At 43.5% G+C, this 19,742-nt stretch overlaps 1 long non-coding RNA gene across 1 annotated transcript; it reads right to left on the bottom strand.

The window, feature by feature from the left end:
* Positions 1–2,072: 2,072 nt before the first annotated feature.
* Positions 2,073–8,150, bottom strand: LOC144130294 (uncharacterized). Its single transcript, XR_013314052.1, has 3 exons — positions 7,929–8,150; positions 2,626–2,728; positions 2,073–2,290 (listed from the first exon to the last, which is right to left on the bottom strand). It is a non-coding gene; the product is annotated as an uncharacterized LOC144130294 (long non-coding RNA).
* Between the last annotated feature and the right edge of the window lie 11,592 nt (positions 8,151–19,742).

Below are 19,742 nucleotides of genomic sequence, written 5' to 3'. Positions count from 1 at the left end.
ATTTGCGTCCATCATACGCTCTTTTTTGTAAACTGAGCTGTACTAGAGGGTACGCTACCATTCAATGAATGACACAGCACAGAGTCCCGTATTGTTTAATGGACACTTTTTGATGATAATGTAAGTTGCATTCATCGGGAGGTGAAGCTAAATACTCAAGTCGCAAAAGTGAGGCCTACACGGATACTCCCCCAGTGTGTGTGTATATATATATATATATATACATATATATATATATATATATATATATATATATATATATATATATATATATATATATATATATATATATATATATATATATATATATATATATATATATATATATATATATATATTCTAGAACAATCCGCTGTTTTTTGGGAGAGAGAGATCGAGCCAGTGTCAATGATAAGTACACACCGTTAGAAGATACTAGTCTGGAGCAAACCATTTGAAACCCACTAAATTATTTAGTTTGTTTACAATGGTAACATCTGCGATGAGACTTGCAGGAACGCACGCATTTTAGGTTCCTGTGCCGCTACTCAAGCCTTGATGGCCCTTTTTCATCGTAAATAACTGACATTTTCATTGCGTGGTTTTCTAGAAAACAGAAGTCGCATAAATTAACATTCACTGAATGCAGAAAATTTCTCAGCGTAACTAACAAAAATAAACATTGATGGACACTATCATAGGTTTTCAAAAAGCTGATTAAAGCCACAGAGAACAAAAACAGGCACCATTAAATATGACCTACACTGAGTGAGCTGAAATGAGAAAAAAATTCGATGTTTTTTGCTTTACCTGCATGAAATGCCGAAAAATGCTGAAGATTGTTCAGTAACCTTGAAATTTCTCTGCCCTCAGGAAAGTCAGAACAGCTCTGCTTTCAAAATTAGGGGTGTGAACGGGCACGCCCATTATGTTCTGAGTTTGCACTATCTCGCATTTATGCTTTAAATTACCATGTGATAAACACAACTTGTTTTTTTTTTTAAGCTCCACTGGTTCTTTAGAAGCCATTATGCACACCAAAGAGGTACAGTTCATGTTTCTTGGAACGTACGTACGTCTAGCACTGCGGTTTTCTTACCTATTGTGAGGCGCGAGGTTGTTTCGTTCATCTGTGATTTTTTTTCAAAGTTTTCTTTCACTGGTGGACAGGTGTGTAAGGCTTTTTGGACTACACATTTCCTTGCTTTTCCACCGAAGATTGTGGCTTCGCGTGTTGTATTCGAAAGACCGCGACACTTGGTGTACGTACAAGAGCCACATGACGATTGCGCTTTCGTACACAAATATTCGTGCAGATCTATTCATGGCGTTATTAATTCGGATTTTCTGTGGCTGCACATTCAGAGCTTCTCAAGAATGTATTCACATACGAACGGCAAACGACTGCGGGTCGCTCAGTCATGTAACCTAGAAGCGCACTCAAAAGATACCATCCTTGCAATACACATTCGAATTACCATGTTAGACGCAGCGCAATAAATCAGTGGTGCAACTTGACTCGTGTTAATGTTCTGTGGTATTGGCGGTAATAATCCAGGCATTAAAAGTATTACTAGTGTGTTAAGTTGTGATACGCGTGCGTGAAATGTACCCCTGTTGAGAGTGTTTTAATAAGAGAGGTACAGAAAAGACCACAAAAGAGATTTTACAGAAGGAAACTGAGAAGCAAAGAAGCCTCAAATCGGCACTCCTACTGACTACGCATGTAGTTTCTACGGTTTCAGAAGTTTAGTACAGGTTGTTCTTGCAAAATAAGTTAAGCAGCTATTTTTGTCTTTGGTCTATTATAAGTGAAAATGTCACTTTTTCTTACATTTGAGCCGTTGTTAGAAATCAGGAGAAAAATTAAGGTCGATCCTTTTTCCAACATAATCACCATAGGTATGCAAGGCCTCCGAACTAAAATGGTGCCCATCTATACTGTAGGTTTTCTCTTCTAAAGTTTTATTCTAAGTAAACACAGCACAGAAAATTATTGTTTCGAAGAAAGATAATAGAAATGCAAAATATTAACCGAAAAAAATTCCACTTGAATTTATAGTGAAGAAGATACACAATAAAAAATGCGGAACGTTTAATACATGAATTGTTGAGAATGCGAAAGCAACAGAGTCTGAAGTCCATTCGGCCACCTTCTCCACCTCTGTCACTGCTGCTCGCCGATACTGCATCCTCAGCGACATACTTCAGGGGCCGCCCTCTCCGCTTGCGAAGAATTTTCACAACGTAGACACACGCGGCGTTGACTTCGGCTGCATTCCAACCGATGCTCGAGGCTGGCTAGACACGTCTGCACGAAAACAAACGCAGCTGCAAACTTCCGTCGAGCCCACCACCACGTAGAATCAGTCACGTGACAGCGCCCCTGTGAAATGCATACTGCCAACGGACTTGCAAACTTGGTCACGTTGCGACGGTGGAATCACGACGTCACACACCCTGACGACCAGTCAGCGCTCACCCATATCACCTGCCAACAGGCATCTGCAAGCGCACTTACCGACTCGTCCCTGTCATGTGGTCTCAAGATGTCACACACTCCGGCGGCCAATCAGCGCTCGGCCATGACGCGTGAACATTTGACATCATCGCTGTCTCGAACAAACAGAGAATTTTATGACTTACCATGCGTGTTTTTCCAGTGCACCCTGCACGTCATACTAGTCATGTGGTTTCATGAAGTCACGAGCCCCATGGACTAATGAGCACTTGGGCATGCCACTTGATCCTGTAACGTCATCATTGTTTTCACCATTCGGCGAATTTTATCTCAACCACGCTGTGAATATTTTCATGCAGATGGTTTCAATGCTGTCGCAATAAAATATACCGAATGAAGCAGGTGGTGCAGTTGATGATATGTAGTATATGACCTACCCTTTACCCTTAAGATGAATGTAGCAAAACGGATGAAAAAAGTACAAGTGAACAACAACAGGTACTAAACGCAACAGACAAGGGGGCGCTGACTGACGCGCTGATAACGAACTCTTCATTGTTCTAAAATCTAGCACAATACACGCCAAAAAAACTGGGCCATGTAATTACCACAAAGCCAGCTGTCGCAGTGCAACGAAAACATTTGCTTTTCGAAGAGTCACCCAGGCTGCCGGGTCACCCCGCGATCCATTATTGGTTGATTGTATGCTGGTTCGAAGAAAAGTGATGATTTCTTAGACGGAGCCCATCCTATATTGCGTTTGCCTCTTTTGTCTTTGTTTTCCGCTATTTTCACCTGTATTTTACAAAGTATTGCCCAGCTAAAACCCACATTTCGAACTAGTAATGCAGCGTTCACTAAATCTGCTCGTACTTCTGGGATATAGTTGTTCCAGACTATCCAAAGTGGTCTTAACCGCATGGTTGGCATGAAGGAAATGTAACCGCAGCTGCGACGCAGTAGGAAGAGGACTTCGATTAGTTCTCGCTTGCGAAACCTCTCTAACAACTACTAGAACAGTGCATTAATCTTCCTCGTCTGCGAGCCAAGCCGCATTCTTAATGCGATTATTGAATTTAGGAGATGGCCATGCACCCAGAAGAGCGAAGAGAACGCTTGCCAAAACTCATGCTCCAGTGAATACAAAAGACAGCCACGGTTAATTTGCACTGGATAGGCACAACGCCTTTATTACTTCCAGAACAATTCCGAGCCTTCTGATTGCGAGCGCACCGCAGAGAACAAGCGAAACTGCAATAATTTCAGGTCCTCTAGCTGCAGACATTTCTTCACGAGAAAAAGTGCTCCACCGCGGTTCAGTGACCCCTTTTCAGAGGAAAAGACAATGAGAGATACGGCCTGCTGCGTCACGGTTTAGATCGAGTTGGCGACAACATTGCTTCTTTCTTATCGTTCTCATCAGTGGCCTATTAAGATAAGCGGGGTCAAATGGAGGGCAATGCGTCCATGCTGAATGGAGGGGAGGCAGATGTGCTGTAAACGCCACCGGGTAGCATGAGCAGTTGTTCAGTTATGTTTCAATAAAAATCTGTCGACATTGTAGCGTTCGCATGCTATAAATTATGTGTACTCAGGCCAGCATACCGCGCAGTCAGGCACACATTTCCTTAAAAAAAATTGCTAAAAAAGAGGCCTTTTTGATAACTTTGGGGCTTATTACACGGTAACGCAAACCAAACTGCTGAAGTCGGTGTATTGGTTGCCGGAGTGTTTATGCCTGAAATAAAATTTAAGTATTTTCTTTAGCGTATGTTTTAAGATTTGGATTAAGTAATCCACTAAGGCAACATTTGTTTTGAAAATTTTATCAGATTATCGCGTTTCAGTTTTCCGGCGCCCTTCTGTTAACCTTGTATTCGGCCTAGCGGCCACTGGTTCTCAACTTTATCTTGAGTATCTCGTGTTGCACTGCGTATAACTTTTGTATTTGCGTAGATTGAGGTTGGACATGTATTCCCTGTGTCAGTGGTTCCATTTTATTGCATTTGCGAACACCACAAGTATTAACTTCATTCAGATCACTGACGCTGAGCCACTGAATTGGAGTTTGCTTCATGTATGCGCGTCAAGATTGGCGCTGGCAGAATTCTCGTTAAATCAATCCTCTCTGCGCTGCCATCGAAACAAACTTTAGCTCACAGGACTTAAAAATTTTAAAGGTACTTGATGTGGCCGCTCGGCTCGTGCGCCGTGCGAGTATTACATCCAGAAAACTAGCCTATTCTTCCCGCGATTCCTTTTATGTTCACTGCTTTTATCTCCTCACAATTGCAGCACTTGTAACCCTCCTCTTCTTTTTAATTCTTTTCGTACCGGCTACTAAGACACACAATTACAAAAAATAACAGCTAATCGTTTTTTTAAATAAAAGCCTACCTTTAAAAGAACGGGTAAAATATTGTGAACATGGTCGTGTTGGCTTTTCGAAACTAGGGCTATAGCCTATTCAGCAGAGGCCATTTTCATCGCGTACTTCCTCTTAAGGATGTTCTTGTTTCTTTTATGAGGCTTTTATTTCCAGTCAAGCACTTCAAATTAGCCAACATGTATTGTCGGTGCCATACGTCTCCAGGACACGTCATCAGGAGCCGAATGTGAAAGATCTGTGATTAGCCGCTAACTGGAAACCGCACTTGTCGCGGTGAAGTCGCACGCACGTGCTATGATGTATGCTAGGGAAAGCAGGTGATCACTCGCAAACATCGCAGATTTTATCCTCAGTCGCTTGCCGCCTGTCCTGGAGAATTTTGGCACCCAAGAGTAAAAGAAATTTTTGCAGGGTCGGCGCAGTGCGCAAATGAAAAGTCTTTCACGTGTTGAAAACTTTGAAGCTTGGAAGCAGAGATAAACCGGTATCAAAACAAATGCAGCTCGCTTTCCATTGCGCGCATTATCATGAACCTCGTTTTTTCTAGGTTCGATATCTTCCAGAGAGTCTGCACCTCGCTGCTTGGATGATAGACAGACGACTCAGAAGACTGCGGCGAATAAGGAAATTCCTGCAAAGAAAAGCTAATTCACTTAATATGTTTGCAAGAACTGTTCTCCGAAAAAAATTTTGGAGAACAGTTCTTGCAGTGGTTAGGGCGCTCGGCTACTGATCTGGAGTTCCCGGGTTCGAAGCCGACCGCGGCGGCTGAGTTTTTATGGAGGAAAAACGCTAAGGCGCCCGTGTGCTGTGCGATGTCAGTGAACGTTAAAGATCCCCAGGTGGTCGAAATTAATCCGGAGCCCTCCCCTACGGTACCTCTCTCTTCCTTTCTTCTTTCACTCCTTCCTTTATCCCTTCCCTTAGGGCGCGGTTCAGGTGTCCAACGATATATGAGACAGATACTGCGCCATTTCCTTTCCACAAAAACCAATTTTTATTATTATTATTATTATAAGAAAATTCGCATGGGAATTTATCGCTAGCAAACAAACGCTGCTTTAGTTATCGTCAGAAGAGGAGCAGTGCCCCATGTTAATGAAGGACGTTTTGTTGTGGTGATCCTCGCATTATATACAGTTCTTGCGTGAAAAAATACATTAATGTATCACATTAATTGAGCGAATGATTGAATATTCTCCAAAAATACCTTCCCCATGTGTATTTTTAATATACGTTTTAAACGCTTTTAAAGCCCCAGTTTGAGTAAAGAGCAGCGCCTGCTCGCTTTTCTGACGCCAAGAACTTACACTTGGAGGTGGAAACTTTAACCGAGCTTTGTAAGCGCAGCTGCTTGGCAGCGTAGGTGTGGACGTAGGTTAACGAAACCCGGAATTCCCAAGTGCAGTCAAGCTTTCCCATAGGAAATGAAGGAGCACTGTTTGTCCTTGAGAAAGCGCAGTGGCTCCCCCTACCAGCGTGCGCACACCATGGCTCCCAGTTTCTATTAGGGAACACGTGAAAAATGTTTGAAAGCAATAGTGTGCTCTATTTGCTTCTGACCGCACCAGTACAAACACAGTAGCGTCATCTGATAACAACAGGTCAAAACTCTTCAACGCCTTGCCTAGAAAAAAAAAAAAACTCAGAATTATTGCTAACAGAGATGCGCACTACGCCCGACATTTTTGTAACGAAAAAAAGATGAGAATAAAAAAATACAAAGACCAGCACGAAGGTACTAACGTTTTTGGGCGTGGTCGTTGTTAAGATGAAAACGTATACCATGTGTGCTTATGCTAGAAATCCCAAGCTACCTCAAAAGCAATAGATGCAGTTCTACTTAAACCGTAGTATACTGGTCAGACCGCGCGAATTAAAGCGAACGCCAGCCTTAAAAGTGAGATACCGTGTTGAAGAATCCAGCGTCGACGCTATCTTTGGTGCCGAGCCAGCCGGGAGGGTGCCGCAATTTAGCCAGTACTATCTGTGCAATTTTCGCAGTAGTTGTAAAGCCAATTTCAAAAATTAGCTGCGTAGCCTAGCCGCAAAGCTAGCTGTTGCGCACTGCGCTTATAGAAAGCGGATCGACAAAAAACGAACAAGCAAAACGTTTCAGTAAGACTAGACAAATTCACTGCACTGGCGGCATGAAAGGTTAGTTAAGATAAATGATGTTTTAGTGCCATAACCAACTTATCCAGATAGAGCTCTTTAGTACTGTCATCTGAAAAAGTTTAACTTATGCACGTTACTTTGAGCCATTATCAATTAAAGGCACTTTTTTTATAAGGTTGTAACCGTCACATAGATAATAAGGTAATTATACGGCCTTTAACGTCTAATCATGATAGATGAAGCTTAGACGCAAGCAGAATGCTTCAGCACAATATAAAGGGCAAACAATATATGTTCAGATTTGTGTCTCCCTCTAGTAAATGGAATGAGAAGTATTAGTAATTAGAGCAACAATCCTTTCACGCACATATTGCATGCGTCAATCATAGTGCTTCCTTTGATATGAATCCAAATTAGCGGCTGAATTAGTGACACATGCATTAAAACGCCTCGAGATGCTGAAAACCTATTACTGTTCCGTTATGAGCTGGTCCGCTAAGAGCTGATGTCAGAATTGTGCCTAAAAGGGGCGTGGTGTAATATTCTGCGGTTCCTCAGTAAAGCGACATCAGTGAAACACGCTTAATCTAGATTCCACATAAACTTTTGTGGTTGCACATAAGTGCCAGGTAATACGTCTATTCAAGACGTTTTTTCTGGAACGAGAGTCAGGTCAGCTATTTCGTAATGAACACAGACTCCTGTTGCCTCTTTTTCGCTTTTTTTTAGTGGAATTTGAGTGGAATGCCTTGATATTGGTGGTACAGCCAGCTCCTCGTTTTTCCTCGAAACGTTTATGTGGAGCACGGGTTTCAGTTATTTCATAACGCTTTTCAGGAAGAACTAAGCCGCAGCACAATGGAAAAAGCGGCGTGAGGGGGGGGGGGGACTTTTTTTTTTCTTCCACCATTTGGCACGTAGCCGTGAGCGCATTGCATTTAGACGGTCATGGCCGGCAAGTGAGTTGAATTCTGCACGTACCTCTAACAGCGCCTTGTTCCCTCCAAAACGTGGCCTCCTCTCGTTTCGCCTCCGATCGCGGCGGCAGTCCTGCCATTAGCTTTACATTTTTTGCACTTGGATTCTCTGAAGTTGTATTCAAGAGCTGTGTCCTATAACATCATCCTGACTCCTTTGAACTTTTTGTTCATCGCCGCTCAGTGTAAGCATACCCCCGTGCCGTCGCCCAAAATCCTCGGTAGAAAACAGGCCTTTACCTCGGCCCAGCCGGCTTCTCTTCTGACTGGTGGCCTTCTTGGGATCCCTCTTCGCGCTGCCTCTGCTTCCTCGACTCGTGTTCCTGTGCCATTTGTCGGCCCTCAACCTTATCTACGCTCGCTTTGAGGGGCACTTCTCCTCGTCGAGGTTAGCGCGGCGGCCGCTAGCTCCCGGCAGCCTTCCTGGGCGGTGGTGGTGTTTGCGCCTCCTGCGTTGGCTCGCGGCTCCTGGAGTTGCTGCAGTTCCTCCCAGTGCCTCAGAGGATTGGAGAACCTCGGAGGCAGAAATCTGGGTTTCAAGCTGCAGCTGTCAGTTGACCTTCCTGCTGCTGGTGCATAGCCCGTTCACATTCGTTGCTATGCACCAGCTGCCGGACGCGGTGCCACCGCTCGTCACCACGATGATTGTTACCTTCGATGCGCAGCATCTAGTAGACTCCACCTTCCACTTTCACTTTCCTTACATGCACTCTGCACCTTTTTCCACTGTGTGGCACCTACAGTTCATTCTTTCCTCCTTCCTTCTGTTCACTTCTTTTCCCCCTCTTTTCTGTTCTGAGAAAGTGCTGGCGGAACGACGGCGACATCAGGCCTATTCGCTGTGCCCAAGGGAACACAAGCGCAGAGTGGATTGAAACGAGTGCATTGACGGTCCTGGGACAGGATTATTATAGTGTGGGTACATGTAGTTTGTGTAGTCTTTGCTGCCTCTGTCAGCCACCAGCGCTGCTTATTCTGAGCTTTCGATATGGTTTTTCATGGCGCGGGAATAGGCTCCCTGCGTTCCACGGTGAGAGCATCACTGTACTTACGATGGATCTTTTGTCTTCTTGCACAAATGGATAGTTTAGATAAACACGCATCGTTTGTGCGACTTTAAGCTGTGAGACGCTATTTTTTCTATTGATTTTTTTCTGAGGCTGTTATTAGTGCTATACTGGAAAACGATGGGGTGTTATCCTTAGCTGTTAAGCAGCGTTAAGCACACTTGCAGAGTACTTCACTGAAGAATGATCGAATTTCACTTGTAAAGACTTGCTTTGCTATGAAGCCGCTGATTTCTGCATATGGTTCATTCTTGTTAGCTTCGTCGGTCTGTACCCAGCATTGAAATGATTAAAAGTCGATATGATGGCGTGTTTCCCAAATAATTAAGAGGCGTCTGTTAGCCACAAAAATTTGCTTTCTTTTCCGACTTCGATCAAAGTCATTTCGGTACATATCCAATGCTTTCAGAAAAAATGAATGAACAAATCCTCTCCGAGCTTCATTTTATGAAGAATGTTTGTTGCTAACCGACAGTTAGAAGCCTGTGCCATGTATGTGCTTTCTCTACACGTTTGTTCGTCGAACATTCAATGTCCAAATGTAGCAGCACATAGTATTTAAAATTTATTAACCAGTATTTTTATCGCACTAGGGGCCCCTGTTATTGTATGAGCAATTCTGCTCCGTTTAACTGTCTAAAACTTACATTGCATCATAGTGTAAAGCAGCTTGATGTTCCATTTTATTGAGCATTCGAATTATGTTTGACTGCAGACAAGACGGCTTTAATGCACTGTTTACCGCGTATAGCTCGGCTGTGATATTTTGCTTTCTTTTGCAATCTTTTATCGCCTGAAAATAATGGCATGCAGGAAAAAGAAATGCATTCGGCCAAGATGCAATACTGAAGGTATATTTTAAAGTGCTCTATACGTCGTGCAACAATTCTTATCTGTACTGTAAAGAACTCAATAAAAAAATTGAAACAAAAATTGATTTCGTGTATTTAGTTTGCTGGCTTTCCACGTTCAGCCATGGATGAAGTTTATGGTTTATGGGGGTTTAACTTCGCAAAGCGGCTCAGGCTATGAGGAACGCTGTGGTGAAAGGCTCTGTAAATTTCGTCTGCCTGGGGTTTTTCAACGTGCACTGTCGTTGCACAGTACTCGGGCCTCTAGCATTTCGCCTCCATCGAAATGCGATCGCCGCGGCCGGGACCGAAGCCGCGTCTTTCGGGTCAGCTGCCGAGCGCCATAACCACTCAACCACCGATGCGGCGGCATGACTAGGGTTTAATAAGTCTCAAGCAGTATATAGACTGCGTATAAAAAGATCCACTGACTTCACCATTGAACCAACTGCGCCGTAGTGCGCCAAACCAGATAAGCTGCGCTATCCTGAAAAGAAAACGGGAAAATTGTGCTAAACAGCTCCTCACCCGCTGCTTTCGAATTGGGTGGCGTGCGCTGGTTACCCAGACAGATGTCGCCTTAGTTGCCTCCGCCGTTCCAAATTATGGGGCTTGTTGAAGCCCACTTATAACGTAAACGACTGTCACGTGGCATTCGTTTCTTCTATCCCGAAGTTTGGAAGAAATATAGTAATAGGAACGAACGTCTCAGTGCGGATTTCGATGGTTTACATTTTATGTCACATGCATAGAATCCTTCCTCCAGCCTTAAAAGCAATGAGCGAGTGCCGTTGTTCCTCTTCGTGAGGAATTTGTTACATGCAGATGCCAACACAAAATATCTCCCCTCACATCTTATAAACTAGAAAAGCAGCCTTACAAGTACAACGACTGCCGCAAACACTGCCAGAAATATTACGCAGCAGATACGACTCTGACAATTAAACTGAAACAGCAGTTCTGCGAGAAATTGGTTACATAAGGCGGGCCGACTTCCTTTGCCCCATACATATGTGTAGATTTCTTTTTCTTTCGATTTCTTAGACGGAGGATTCTTTTTTTAGCCTAAGGTTTAACAGAATGCCCGCCGCTGTCGGCCGTGCTCAATATAAAGCTGATAGCAAACTTTCGAGATAAAGCGTGATAAGTTACTAGAACATTCCGGAACAACGTAGAATCAGCCCAGCCTGGCTGTGATCAATCGAGATAAATCTAGTCGCGTCTTGCGTCGCAAACAAAGCGATAAAGTGTTGCGGCGGCAGATTGGAAGAACGAACAATCACTGCAAATCACAATCACTGCGCGAGCGCCAAGGGTTTCGCATTGAATCAAGTTTGCGAATACCTCCACATTTACAAAACAGCTACCGGCTTTCGCATTTAAAACGGCCTTGGGGTATTTTCTTATATTTAATTCTCAGATATTCTCTCCCGATATTTTGTTTCTTCCTAATCTTTTTTAATTACTCTAAAATTTCACCCAAGGCACAATTATTAGCTTGGCATCAGTTCTTTGAGGTCTCTCCTGTGAACCCCGGCCAATTACCCGCCGTGGATATGTGCCATGTCACGAAGGCACCAACAACAACAAGCAGCTGTGTTTGTTTCGTTTTAAAAGTACAAGGCGACCAATTACATTTGCAATGGGATAAATATACGCAATGTTTCACCTAAAATTTTAAATAATTTCTAAAGATAGGCCTTTTGAGTTTAGAACAGTGCGTTTTTCGGCATAGCATTTACCGAGGTGTTGTACGTCACAATGCAGATGAGGTGCCCCAGTTAGGAGACTGGTTAACTAGTATTGAATAGTTTATTATTTAATTAGTACCACAGTCCACGTTATTACTGTTAGGCTTCTTGTTTTTCAGAGGCGTGTAGCCCATCATAAGCAAAATCCATGTTAGTTGTTCCATTTAGAAGGCGATGTTTTCCTTGGCGTTGCGGTACAACAAATTTTGGCTGCAGCGCGCCAAAATATTTGCGCTGTTGAGAAGCTTGCGGGCAAAGCAACCTCTACAGGGCTCGGACCTAGTAGAAATAGCCAGATTTTGTCGGGCCACAATGCCGAATTTAATCGCGTTTTTTAAATTAAAACAAGAAGGTTATAAATAATATTACTCACGTGTGCTGCGCGCCTCTCAATAATTAAAGAGCGTAGCAGGAATTGTTAAAAACTTACAAGTCAGTTTAGTTAACCTGTCTGATATTTAGCACGTCTCTGTTGTTAACTGATGTACTACACCGCTGACAATACTATGCCGATAAAATGCGCTTTTCTAACTAAAAAGCCTATTTTAAAAATTAAGCAAAATCTTGGGTGAAATACTGCATTTCATAATGTGCTACCGAAGCACATGTATTCATGAGTGATATGAAATTGGCGATTATTTTGATAACTTGGCGATATATCTCATGTGTTTCTCGAGTAGCGAGCAGTTTAATTACGCTTCAGATTTTCGATGATAAGAAGACAAAAATTACAACTTTATTGCACAGTTTTCGGAAATGAGAAAACGCTGACTTGATTTCTTAGCGGTCCATCGTTGCTCCATCGGGTCCATGGCTTCAGTCGTAACGAACTAAACAAAAAGAAAATTGAGAAGGCAGCACTCCTAAGAAAAAAATCGGTGTTGGATGTGCATGTAAACATGATATAAATCACTGGCACAGCAATAATCAATAATAAATTAGATTGTTGATCAGAGGTGACTAGCGAAATACGACAATCAAGAGAAAATTGCAATTTCAGCAGCGTGACATCACGAATATACACAACACTCATTACATACAACATGCCGTTCTTGAATAAAATATATTTCATGAATATTTTTTGTCTGCCTAACGGCGCCATGCACTAAATATACGATAGGCAACTCTTTGTCCCAAAATAAATACAACCTAATGGTGATGATAGATTTTTAAGGCGCAAGAGCATCTTTGGCCAAAGAGCGCCATGGCTCAAGGTATTTTTCTTCCTCTCAAGGTAAGGTCTAAGACCCATTTCCTAAGCATTTCACCCGAAATAAGCGAGTACAAGACCAGGAAAATATTGTACACATTGTATCCACGGAGGTATGTGCAGTGGAGGGGTTGCTTTGCCTGCATGCTTTCGAAAACGCAATAATTTTGGCACGATGTAGCCAAACTTAGTCGAGCCGCAGCCCCGAGGATAATCGCAAATTCGGAGTTCTAGAAAGTGATATGGCTCTTACTAACGACCGGCTACGAACCTCTGGTTGCAACTAGGCACCAAACTCTGATAGTTAAAAAGTTGATTATCAGAAATTTGGTACCGAGCTTATTGCTTAAGATAATTCACTAACTTTGCGACGTCCGCCAACACTGGTAATGATATGTCGCAAAGGCCATATCTTTACGCCATAGAGCCTTGCCTGTAAAGAGCAAAGTAAAATATAAATGGTAAAGTAAGAAGTCTTTCTTGTAAACCTGGCATCAACCCCCGTGACAGTGCAAGTTCGGCGGCACGACCGCGTGCGTTTCAAAAGCGGCGCGTCTCCCAACGTAAAAAACGCCCCATGAAGACCAGGCTTAAAAAAAGTACATGCAGGCTCAAAAAGTGCAGGTCGGCTGGAAAAATTGCTTCATGGCTTTTCTTTTAGCAGTTGTCAGAGTCTAGTCTCGAGGCCGCATACAGGCTGTTCCAAGCTAGGTGAGCTCACCGGCAGGTGCGGTCGATACTGCTGAAGATGATCACGTGGTAGCGCCAAGCGACGGCGGCGTGGAAGGCACGTTCGCTGTTCATTGTTGGTAGCAGGATCCACGTGTTCCTTCTGTAAAAGAATAAAAAGGCCTTGTTCAATGGCGGCATGGGGCCACTGCTCACCATGCACAGGCTGTCCAGGACGTCTGTGCAGTGGGAAGCCGGTCACAATAAAGTATGCGCATAGCTTATGACGAGTAGCAGGATCGGAAGTATAGGCCGTGCAATCGTAAGCAGCCGCCGCATTTCCTGCAATGATCGCCAAGCTGTTCGTATGTGAAGGAACAATGCAAAGAAGCAAAAACCAGGTACACCCTGGAAGCCTGTTTCGTCTCTAGCACCACGGTGCGTCGTAGTCGCCCGTTGAGCTCTTCTGACAGCATACGTGAAAAGTGAGTGCGAGAAATGATAATAAAAAATCCAATGAACTGTGGTTAGAGATGAAGTCCGACTGTGCACAAGACTATCTACGGGACAACAGTCGCAGATCCCAAGTTTTATGGCACATAAATGTTCTATTGCGTTCAGTTTCATCGTGCATAAGCAGGTAACATTACCAAGCGACAAGCAGATGCTTAGAGATGCCTATTAATTTTCTGGGTTGAAATTTATTTCACGTACTCCCTTCTTGCATGAAACTAGCAGCACAAAGAGATATGCAACTAGTTTTTCTGCTAAATGCAGGCTAGGGTTGTAAGGAACCTGCTGGACGTGAAACTAAGCGAAACTTCCTTTTCTTATTCTAATATTTTGTTTACCTTGATTCGTGAATATGAAACTTTTTGTAAGGTGTACGACGAGCTCTCACTAGAAGCTCTTCAAACTAGACAAGGGTGCCCGAAATGGCCACAGAAAGGTGCAAGCACAAGATAAGTAACTCTGTTCTCATTCAACCATCAGACCAACTTTTCCTTGAAAAAAGCTAAATGAGAAGAGAGCAGTTAAAGTGTGCGTATCACTCATTCTTGGGGACCAAGAGATTAAGGAAAGCATTTCCTTTTGGGACATTTGTAGCTCTGTAAGACTGCGCGGCTGCCGCCTAGAGCCGACGTTAACGTTGTTTTCGTACCGGGAGTTTTACACTGTACTCGCCTGCCGCGATGAAGTCCACCATGATGCCTACTGCCATGATGCCCACGATGACGGCTGTGTGGTTGCACCTCAGCTCAGGAATGAATTTGTAGGAGCTCCAGCGATTGCTGCCCGGGTCATAGGACAGCACGGCGTCTCCTGCACGTACCGAGTGTGGGCTTGAATAAGCATCCCTTCTTTCTCCTACTTTTCTACGATCACCAAACAGTCGCGAATTGTTCTACCTCAAGGCCTCCTTGCTGCATGTGATCCAGGGGTAAAACACCTGTTATTGTGGGAGGCATGTGCGATGAAACTGCTGAGCAGTTATTTAGGCAGCGTGCTTTTCTACTACCTTGAATTATACGTCACATGGAACTGATTTAGAGATTGCAAAAATGACAATTTTCGATGAAAATAACTCGCTGACTTAAAATATATGAGCAAGGAACGGAGAGAGAAGCGGGAAAGATGCAGCCAGGAGTGATATCTCCACGCTTGCGCTTGGTTCTGAGTGACTAATTCGATGTTATGTTCAATTAAGTAAGGCACATAACTCTCTCAGCAACGGTAATGAAATTGCCTTGGTTGGGTTACTCTCGTACAGTAGCTGGTTAATTAAGGTTTCCATTGCAGTCTTTTTCTCAAATGGCTCTAAAACAATTTATATGTTGCTTGTAAATCGGTTTTTTCTCTGCGCCAACATAAAACTGCGTACCAACTTAGCTTTCAGAGATACATGACTCCGAACCGAATGGAGCTCTTTTTTATGACACACATGTGCATATCAACGCAAGCTATGGACAACTCTATGCCTACAATTTACACTTCAGGGCAGCTTACCTTTAGAATAATCGGTTGGCTGGGCAGGTGATATGCCTCCAAAAAACATGATGTCCCGAGTCACAATGTTGGGGATCAGTACAGCTGCAGTTACTTCGTCCCTGCATACGTGTTGTGAAACAAAAATCTCTCGATTTTTTTCCAAAGCACACGATAAAGATAAACGAGACAGAAAATGTAACGTAAATTTCTCGCCACCTCCTGCCATTTGGTTCATGGTTTCCGGTTTGGGCAACCACACGCACGCATTTTGAAGCGAAAAGGTTGACTACGCTATGGAAAGCAGTCGTCACATAGGCCAGAAAATGAGCTTCAACGACCTTGAGCCTAACCACGTTTGTCTCTTCCTTACGGCGCGGTTCGGGTGTCCACTGATATATGTGAGACAGTTACTGCACCACTTTCCTCAAAGCAAATTTTCAAAACCAATCCAATTTTCTTCGAAAGGAAAGGAAAGGCGATAACTGGCCCCCTGGGAGAGGGAACACCTGATTCGCTTTAACCTACGTAGTGACCGTGACAGATGTGCGCTGCATACGTTGGCATTCACAACATTGTAGCAGAAACGGTGCACTGAAGCCAACGACCGTCAGCGTTCGCAGTGTTCATTGCCGTCGGCGTTCACAACGGGATTATTTCGAGGAAAGGGAGCCGCATAACTGGCTGCAAGGGACAGTGGACGCCTCAATCGCACTTCGAGGTACACGACGGCAATCAGAGAGAGATATGTGGGCTGCATGCAGTCAGCACTGACAACGTTGTGGCGACACGCGCCACTGCAGCAATAAGCCTCAGCGTTCTTGGGGTGATCAACGTCTCGCGGTCAACAATTAATTTAACTACCACCAGGCAGGTTGACCGCGCTGCCAATCCAGTGTGCGGAGCGCACTCAACTTTACATACGGCAAGCCATGTCCGCTTGCCCGAAACAGCAAAGCTTTCCCTCTTTATGTTCTGCAGCAGCTGAACCGCTGCTAATTTTGGTTCAATGGCGTACACTTTTTTTTACTGGTGTACAATACTAGTGAAAAATAAAACCTGAACCTGATGTTGAGAGTTTTACTGCAGAACAAGCAGATTTGTTTCAATCCAACCACACAGGGCGACCAGTTACATTTGCAACGCAATAATTATACATTGTGTTTAACCTAAAATTTTACACAATTTCTAAAAATAGGCTTTTTGATTTAGTAAACTCCTTTATTCGGCATAAAATTGATATTGGTGTTGTACATCACAATACAGATGAGATGTGCAAGCTAGAAGGCTGGTTAACCAGTATTTATAAGTTAATTTTAGCTATTAACACAGTACACGCGATTACTGTTAGGCTGCCTAATTTTGAGAGGCGTGTAGACCATTATAAGCAATATCCATATTAGTTTCTTGCACTTTGAAAGCGTGGTTTCTCGTGGCGCTGTCGTACAACAAATTTTGGCTGCAGCGCGCTAAATTATGTGCGCTATCGAGAACCTTTCGGGCAAAGCAACCTCTAAAGGGCACGTAACTAGTCGAAATAGCGAAACTTTGTCGGGCCTCAATGCCGAGTGTAACGCGGTTCTGAAATTTAAAAAAAATCCCTATAAGAATATTACTTACGGTGTGCTACACGCCTCTCAATAATAATGGAACGTAACAGTAATTGTTATAAAGTTACAGTTCAATATAGTTAATCAGCCTGCTAGTTAGCACGTCTAAGCTGTTCAGTGATGTACTACACCTCCGAAAATGCTATGCCGAGAAAAGGCGCTTTTCTAACTCAGCCTATTTTCATAAATAAAGTAAAGTGTTACGTGAAACCCTATTTCATACTATATTTCTGAAGAATATGTATTAATGCATGGTAAGAATACAGTGATTATTTTGATATATAGGCGAAATATCTTACGCCTTTCTCGAGCAGCGAGCAGTTTAATGACGCGACAGAATGTAGATGATAACAAGTGAAAAATTATTACATCTTTAATGCACAGTTTTCGGAATAGAGCAAGCGCTGGCTGAATTTCTTAGCGGCCCATCGCTGCTACATTGGGGCCATGGCGTCAGTCTAAACAAAACAAAAAGAAAAATGAGAAGACTGTGTTCCTAAGAAAAAAATGGGTGTCGGATATGCATATCAACATGATATAACAATACAACAATCAACAATACAACAATACAATACAACAATACAACAATCAAGAGAAAATTGCATTTTCATCAGCGTGACATCACGAGTACTCCTTACATAAAACATGCCTTTCATGAATAAAACATATTTCATGAATGGTTCTGTCTGCCAAAAAACACCACGCACTGTATATACGATAGGCAACGCTTCGTCCCAAACTAAATCTAACTTGATGATGATGGATTTTATGGCCCAAGGGCATCTTTGACCAAAGAGCGCAATGGCTGAAGCTATTTTCTTTCTCCTCAAGGTAGGGTCAAATACCCGTTTCCTAAGCATTTCAAACTAAATAAGCCGAGTACGGGACCAAGGGAAAGATTGTACACATCGTAACCCCGGTGGGAACGGTCACTGGAGGGGTTGCGTTGCCTGCAAGCTTTCGGAAACGCAATAATGTTGGCACGATGTAGCCAAATTTAGTCGAGCCACAGCACCGAGGATAATCGCATTTTCGAAGTTCTAGAAAATGATATAGCTATTACTAACGACCGGCTACGGACCTCTAGTTGCAACTAGACGCCTCACTCTGATAGTTAAAAGTTATGTTCAGAAATTAGTCACCCAGCTTATTTAAGACAACTCACTAACTTTGCGAAGTCCGCCAACACTGGTAATGATATGTCGCACAGGCCATATCTTTACCACAAATAGCCTTCCCTTTAAAGAACAAAGTGAAATGTAACTGGTAAAGTAACAAGTCTCCCTTGTAAATCCTGGTATAAATGCCCATGACAGCGGAAGTTCGGCGGCACAACCGCGTGCGTTTCACAAGCCACGCGTGTCCCTATGTAAAGAAATGCTCTATGCGAACCAGGCTTAAAAAGTCCAGGTAGGCTCAAAAATTACTGGTCAGCTGGTAAAACTGCTTCATGGCTTTTCTTTTAACAGTTGTCACAGTCCACTCGCACGGCCGCATACAGGCTGTCGCAAACTTTGTATTCGCAGTGCAGGCTAGGAGAGCTCACCAACCGGTGCGATCGATACTGCTGAAGATGGTCACGTGGTAGCGCCAGGCGACGGCGGCGTGGAAGGCACGTTCGCTGTTCATTGTTGGTAGCAGGATCCAAATGTTCCATCTGTAACAGAATAAAAAGGCCTTGCTCGATGGCTGCATGTGGCCACTTCTCACCACGCACAGTCTGTCCAGGCCGTCTGTGCAGTGGGAAGCCGGTCACAATCAAGTTATGCGCATAGCTTATGACGAGTGGCAGGATCGGAAGTATAGGCCGCGCAATCGTAAGGAGTCGACGCATTGCCCGCAATGATCGCCAAGCTGTTCGCATGTGAAGACACATTGCAAAGAAGCAAAAACCAGAAAGACCCTTGAAGCCTGTTTCGTCTCTAGCACCATGGTGCGTCGTAGTCGGACGTTGAGCTCCTCTGACAGTATTCGTGAAAAGTGAGTGCGGGAAATGATAATACAAAAGTGAAATGAACTGTGATTAGAGATGAAGTCCCACTGTGCACAAGAGTATCTACGGGGCAACAGTCGCAGATCCTAAGTTTTATGACACATAAATGTTCTTTTGCGTTGAATTTTACCGTGCATAAGCAGGTAAGGCTATCAAGCGACAAGCAGGAGCTTAGAGATACCTGTTAAGTTTTCTGAGTTGCAATTTATTTCACATATTTCCTGCTCGCGTGAAACTAGCAGCACAAAAAGTTCTGCGACTACTTTTTCAACTAAATGCAGGCTAGGGTTAAAGTTAACTTGCTCGACGTGAAACTATGCGAAATGTGTTTTTCTTTTTCTCAAATTTCGTTTAGCTTGTTTTGTGAATACGAAACTTTACATGGCGTACGTCGAGTGCTCGCTAAAAGCTTTTCACACTACACAAGGGTGCTCGAAATAGTCACATAAAGGTATAACCAGAAGATAAGTAACTCTGTTCGCATTCAATCATCGGAGCAACTGTTACTTGAGAAGAGCTATATGAGAAGAGAGAACTATAACTCATGCTTGGGGACCGAAAGATTACTGAAAGCCTTTTGTTTTGGCATATTTGTAGCTCTGTAAGACTGCGCGGCTGCCACGTAGAGCCGACGTTAACGTTGTTTTCGTATCGGGCGTTTTGCGCTGTACTCGCCTGCCG

The sequence above is a fragment of the Amblyomma americanum genome, chromosome 4 (assembly GCF_052857255.1).
Source record: "Amblyomma americanum isolate KBUSLIRL-KWMA chromosome 4, ASM5285725v1, whole genome shotgun sequence".
In the NCBI taxonomy this organism is placed as follows: Eukaryota; Metazoa; Arthropoda; class Arachnida; order Ixodida; family Ixodidae; genus Amblyomma; species Amblyomma americanum.
Note: the sequence above shows the minus strand (reverse complement) of the source record. Positions and strands in the feature narration are given on the sequence as shown.